Genomic DNA, 7,379 nt, shown 5'->3' with positions numbered 1-7,379 from the left:
AAGAACTCCTGAAAGAGGCTCTACACATATAAAGGAACAACCAGTACCAGCCACTCCAAAAACACACCAAATGGTAAAAAACCAGCAACACAATCAAGAATCTGCATCAACTAACCAACAAAACAGCCAGGTAGCATCAAAATGACAGCATCAAATTCACACATAACAATACTATCCCTAAATGTCAATGGACTAAATGCCCCAATCAAAAGACACAGACTGGCAAATTGGATAAAAAGCCAAAACCCATCAGTGTGCTGTATCCAGGAAACCCATCTTACATGCAAGGACACACAAAGGCTCAAAATAAAGGGATGGAGGAAGATCTACCAAGCAAATGGAGAGCAAAAAAAGGCAGGAGTTGCAATTCTCATCTCTGATAAAATAGACTTTAAAGCAACAAAGATCAAAAGAGACAAAGAAGGACATTACATAATGGTAAAAGGATCACTGCAACAAGAAGAGCTAACGATCCTAAATATATATGCACCCAATACAGGAGCACCCAGATACATAAGGCAAGTTCTTAATGACTTACAAAGAGACTTAGACTCCCACACAATAATAGTGGGAGACTTTAACACCCCATTGTCAATATTAGACAGATCAACCAGACAGAAAATCAACAAGGATATCCAGGACCTGAACACAGACCTGGAACGAGCAAACCTAATAGACATTTACAGAACTCTCCACCCCAAATCCACAGAATATACATTCTTCTCAGCACCACATCACACCTACTCTAAAATTGACCACATAATTGGCAATAAATCACTCCTCAGCAAATGCAAAAGAACAGAAATCATAACAAACAGTCTCTCAGACCACAGTGCAATCGAGTTAGAACTCAGAATGCAGAAACTAACTCAGAACCGCACAGCTTCATGGAAACTGAACAACTTGCTCTTGAATGTTGACTGGATAAACAATGAAATGAAGGCAGAAATAAAGATGTTCTTCGAAACCAATGAGAACGAAGACACAACATACCAGAATCTCTGGGACACATTTAAAGCAGTCTCTAGAGGAAAATATATAGCAATGAGTGCCCACATGAGAAGAAAGGAGAGATCTAAAATTGACACCCTATCATCAAAATTGAAAGAGCTAGAGGAGCAAGATCAAAAAAACTCAAAACCTAACAGAAGACAGGAAATAACTAAGATCAGAGCAGAACTGAAGGAAATAGAGACACAAAAAACTCTTCAAAAAATCAATAAATCCAGGAGCTGGTTTTTTGAAAAGATCAACAAAATAGACAGACCACTAGCCAGATTAATAAAAATGAAAAGAGAGAATAACCAAATTGATGCAATAAAAAACGATAAAGGGGATATCACCACAGATTCCACAGAAATCCAAACCATCATCAGAGATTATTACAAACAACTCTATGCACATAAACTAGTAAACCTGGAAGAAATGGATAAATTCCTTGACACCTGCAACCTCCCAAGCCTAAACCTGGAAGAAGCCGAAACCCTGAATAGACCAATAACATGGTCTGAAGTCGAGGCAGCAATAAAGAGCCTACCACCCAAAAAAAGCCCAGGTCCAGATGGGTTCACAGCTGAATTCTACCAGACATACAAGGAGGAGCTGATACCATTCCTTCTGAAACTATTCCAGACAATCCAAAAAGAGGGAATCCTTCCCAAATCATGTTACGAGACAAACATCATCCTGATACCAAAACCCGGCAGAGACTCAACAAGAAAAGAAAATTTCAGGCCAATATCCATGATGAACATAGATGCAAAAATCTTCAATAAAATACTGGCAAACCGATTGCAACAGCATATCAAAAAGCTCATCCACCATGATCAAGTAGGATTCATCCCGGGGATGCAAGGCTGGTTCAACATACGCAAGTCCATAAACGTAATTCACCACATAAACAGAACCAAAGACAAAAACCACATGATTATCTCGATTGATGCAGAGAAGGCTTTTGACAAAATTCAACAACCCTTTATGCTAAAAACCCTCAATAAACTAGGTATTGACGGAACGTATCTCAAAACAATAAAAGCTATTTACGACAAACCAACAGCCAATATCATACTGAATGGGCAAAAACTGGAAGCATTCCCTTTGAAATCTGGCACTAGACAAGGATGCCCTCTCTCACCACTCCTATTCAATATAGTACTGGAAGTTCTAGCCAGAGCAATCAGGCAAGAAAAAGAAATAAAGGTATCCAAATTGGAAAGGAGGAAATCAAATTGTCTCTATTTGCAGATGACATGATTGTATATCTGGAAGACCCCATCATCTCAGCCCAAAATCTCCTGAAACTGATAAACAACTTCAGCAAAGTCTCAGGATATAAAATCAACGTGCAAAAATCACAAGCATTCCTATACACCACTAATAGACTTCAAGAGAGCCAAATCAAGAACGAACTGCCATTCACAATTGCTACAAAGAGAATAAAGTACCTAGGAATACAACTAACAAGGAACGTAAAGGACCTCTTCAAGGAGAACTACAAGCCATTGCTCAACGAAATAAGAGAGGATACAAACAGATGGAGAAACACTCCATGTTCATGGTTAGGAAGAATCAACATCGTGAAAATGGCCATACTGCCCAAAGTAATTTACAGATTCAACGCTATTCCCATCAAGCTACCAATGACCTTCTTCACAGAACTGGAAAAAAACACCTTAAACTTCATATGGAACCAAAAGAGAGCCCGCATAGCCAAGTCAATTCTAAGCAAAAAGAACAAAGCGGGAGGCATCACACTACCGGACTTCAAACTATACTACAAGGCTACAGTAATCAAAACAGCATGGTACTGGTACCAAAACAGAGATATAGACCAATGGAACAGAACAGAGGCCTCAGAGGAAATACAACATACCCACAACCATCTGATCTTCGACAAACCTGACAAAAACAAGCAATGGGGAAAGGACTCCCTGTTTAATAAATGGTGTTGGGAAAACTGGCTAGCCATGTGCAGAAAGCAGAAACAGGACCCCTTCCTGACACCTTACACCAAAATTAACTCCAGATGGATTAAAGACTTAAACATCAGACCTAATACCATAAAAACCTTAGAAGAAAATCTAGGCAAAAACATTCAGGACATAGGTGTAGGCAAGGACTTCATGACCAAAACGCCAAAAGCAATGGCAACAAAAGCCAAAATAGACAAATGGGACCTAATCAAACTCCACAGCTTCTGCACGGCAAAAGAAACAGTCAGTAGAGTGAATCGGCAACCAACAGAATGGGAAAAAATTTTTGCAGCCTACCCATCTGACAAGGGGCTGATATCCAGAATTTACAAAGAACTAAAGCAGATCTACAAGAAAAAAAACAAACAAGCCCATTCAAAAATGGGCAAAGGATATGAACAGATACTTTACAAAAGAAGACATACAGGAGGCCAACAAACATATGAAAAAATGCTCATCATCACTGGTCATCAGAGAAATGCAAATCAAAACCACATTGAGATACCATCTCACACCAGTTAGAATGGCGATCATTAAAAAATTGGGAAACAACAGATGCTGGAGAGGATGTGGAGAAATAGGAACACTTTTACACTGTTGGTGGGAATGTAAATTAATTCAACCATTGTGGAAGACAGTGTGGCGATTCCTCAAGGACCTAAAAATAGAAATCCCATTTGACCCAGCAATCCCATTACTGGGTATATATCCAAAGGATTATAAATCATTCTACTACAAGGACACGTGCACACGAATGTTCATTGCAGCACTGTTTACAATAGCAAAGACCTGGAACCAACCCAAATGCCCAACGATGATAGACTGGATAGGGAAAATGTGGTACATATACACCATGGAATATTATGCAGCCATCAAAAACGATGAGTTCACGTCCTTTATAGGGACATGGATGAACCTGGAAACCATCATTCTCAGCAAACTGACACAAGAGCAGAAAATCAAACACCGTATATTCTCGCTCATAGGCGGGTGTTGAACAATGAGAACACATGGACACAGGGAGGGGAGCACTACACACTGGGGTCTGTTGGGGGGAAATGGGGGAGGGGCGGGGGGTGGGGAGGTGGGAAGAGATAGCATGGGGAGAAATGACAGATACAGGTGAGGGGACGGAAGGCAGCAAAGCACACTGCCATGTGTGTACCTATGCAACAATCTTGCATGTTCATCACATGTACCCCAAAACCTAAAATGCAATAAAAAAAAAGAAAAAAAGAAAAAAAAAAAAAAAATATTATTAAAACAGCAAAACAAAGCATCCATGACATTACTTCAATTCTGAAAGGTAGTACAATTCTCAGGTACTCAGAGTACCAAGGTTACAAAGATTGCCTCAACCACCAGAATACAAAGCTTAATTCCTTTGCTTAGTTCAAGGAATAAAAATTACCTAGTCCAACAGAAGAAAAAACTGCTTCTGTAAGGAAGAAAAAGAAACAGGCAGTAGTACTGATTAGAAACTTTTACACAGGGCTGGGCACGGTGGCTCACGCCTATAATCCCAGCACTTTGGGAGGCCGAGGTGGGTGGATCGCCTGAGGTCAGGAGTTCAAGACCAGCCTGGCCATCATGGTGAAACCCCATCTTTAAAAAAAAAAAAAAAAAAAAAAAAAAAAAAAAAAACTTTTACATAAAGATCTTAGACCAGGCGTCCCCAAACTACAGCCCGCGGGCCGCATGTGGCCCCCTGAGGCCATTTATCCGGCCCCCTGCCGCACTTCAGGAAGGGGCACCTCTTTCACTGGTGGTCAGTGAGACGAGCACAGTATGTGGCGGCCCTCCAACGGTCTGAGGGACAGTGAACTGGTCCCCTGTGTAAAAAGTTTGGGGACGCCTGTCTTAGACATTTCAATGTGGCTCAACTAGGGAAGAATACAGGGATTGAGAAAGAGGGCATCGATTTTAAGCTGCAGAATTCACTACAATATTGTAGTAATTCCAAATTTAAACTGCAGAATTGACTACAATGTTGTAATGATCCAAGTATAGTCAATGCAATACTTACATATAGTTATTATTAACAAATATTCATAAAATTCAAATACTAGCATCTTAAATTCTAGATGAGGAAAAGTTTCTAACAAAATGTTAGTTAGAACTTTCCATTACCCCAGAATTAGTTATTGTGACCCAGTAAAATCAAAATAGTAGCAAATGCCAGAAGCTTTAAAATTTGCTGAACCAGGTATCTCCAAACATGTCACTCTATAGCAGGCATCCCCAAACTACGGCCCGCGGGCCGCATGTGGCCCCCTGAGGCCATTTATCCGGCCCCCTGCCACACTTCAGGAAGGGGCACCTCTTTCATTGGTGGTCAGAGAGGAGCACAGTATGTGGCAGTTCTCCAACAGTCTGAGGGACAGTGAATTGGACCCCTGTGTAAAAAGTTTGGGGACGCCTGCTCTATAGTCTACAGAAAATGATGAAATTCTGTTTTGTGTTTCTGGCCTTGTGGGTGAGGAGTCTACCGAAATACACCCCTTCTTTGTGAAGCCAGAGTAAGGGTGTTTTAAATGAAGACTTAGACACTGAGGATACCCACGCTGGAGACTGGTATCTCACTTCCAAGTAGCTCTCTGCTCATGTTGCAGACTGATGTATCTTCCACATATGCCTCTTTAGTATGGAGGGGAAAAAATTTGAGAGGTCCACGAAGAAACAAGAGTAGAATGGAAGAGCAATACAACCCCAACATGTGGTAGGTGATTTCCTACTAATGCCTGGGACTGAGTTATTTCTGAAGTACAACAACTAGCAATGCTTTATACATGCAAGTTACTCATTATCTGTGTCGGGGTCCCCAAGAAATTAGAGGCTCAATGATCAACCAAGTGAGGAGACTGAGGAGGGTATCAAAAGCAACATTTGGGTGGAGCTGGTAAAGCCTTCTATAGATTGCCCCATCGAACTGTGCACATTGGCATCTCTACGCCTTTACTGAGTCCTAAAGATGTAAGCAAATCTGAGCAACATTTAGAGTGCATAGTAAAAACTTAATCAAAGCTACTAGAAACGAATGACAACTGTGCCAGGTTGACACTCAGCCTTCCTTTCTTTTTATCCTTTTCCCCTACATTAACATGCCAAGGCAGTAAAGAAAGCACAAGATAAAGCATTTATAGATTAGGCTGAGTCCTCTTTTCCTCCAATCATTTGTAGCCAGGGCTGGCAGTAGCAAAGGAGGGGAACGTTAAATTTGATATGAAATTGAGGTTTTTATTGAGCTTAATTTATCATAAATTAAGAGAAAAAGGCAAAAGATGTTGTAATGGTATGGGAAGGGAAGACTTTATAGAACAGAGCTGAGCTGACTTACTGAAAAATATATATATAATCATTTACTTATGCTTTCATATAGCTCATATTATTCAAAAGGTAGATTATATTTAAAATTCCAACAGACATGTAATTGGGCCACATAAATAACCGAGTCAAGAATGAGCCAAATTACCTCACCTCTGCATCTACAGGCTCTTCTACATTATTCTCTCATTGCAGAAGTGTTCTTAAAAGCAAGGAGAAAATGGTAGTCACTAGCAAGTCTTGGCTGTTATAACTCAAGGTAAATCAGAGACTGACTCTATTTTAGTTTGAAAATTTTGGAAGAAAAAATATCATTTTGAATCTCTTGGGCCATTCTCTTCCCTTGGACAATCAGCTGCAGAGTGGTGGTATGTTCATAGAAGAAATTAATAGTTCCTATGATAGCCTTGGGACTGGGCAGGTTGGAAGTGGTGGGTATGACAAAAAAATGTCCAGGAAAAGGAAAGTTCACTAACAAAATCCTGTTAGAGAAGAAAGAAAAACCAGACCAAATTCAGCAGATGCCCATTCACAGAGAGAACCTTTAAAGTAGCCCTAGTTACAGGGGAATCACCAATCCCGGCAGACAGAACTTGAGCTCCCATGAACCTCGCCACAGAGGGCTAAAGTGCTCTGAGTCTCAACTAAACTTAAAAGGCAGTCTAGGCCATGAGGACTGCAAGTCTTAGGTGCCTCCTGGTGCTGAGCTGGGCCCTGAGACAGTGAACTGGGGGGAAATATGACCTACTAAGATACAAGCCAGGCAGCTGAGAAAGTGCTGGTATCACCCCTCCCCTAAACCCAGGCTGCACAGCTTGTGGCTCCAAAAGAGAGCTCTTTCTTCCACTTGAGGCAAAGAGAAAGAAGAGTGGGGAGGACTTTGTCTTGCATCTTGAATGCCAGTTCAACCACAGAAGGAAAGACCAACACAGAGTTGTTAGTCCCCCATTCCAGGTCTTAGTTCCATACAACATTTCTAGATGCACCCATGGCCAGAAGGGAGCCCACTGCTTTGAAGGCAAGGATGCAGTCCTGACAGCATTTGTCACCTGCTAACTGAGAGGCTCTTGGGCCTTGAATTAC

Source organism: Saimiri boliviensis, chromosome 6 (assembly GCF_048565385.1).
Source record: "Saimiri boliviensis isolate mSaiBol1 chromosome 6, mSaiBol1.pri, whole genome shotgun sequence".
NCBI classification, from domain to species: domain Eukaryota; kingdom Metazoa; phylum Chordata; class Mammalia; order Primates; family Cebidae; genus Saimiri; species Saimiri boliviensis.
This window is presented reverse-complemented; position numbering follows the sequence as displayed.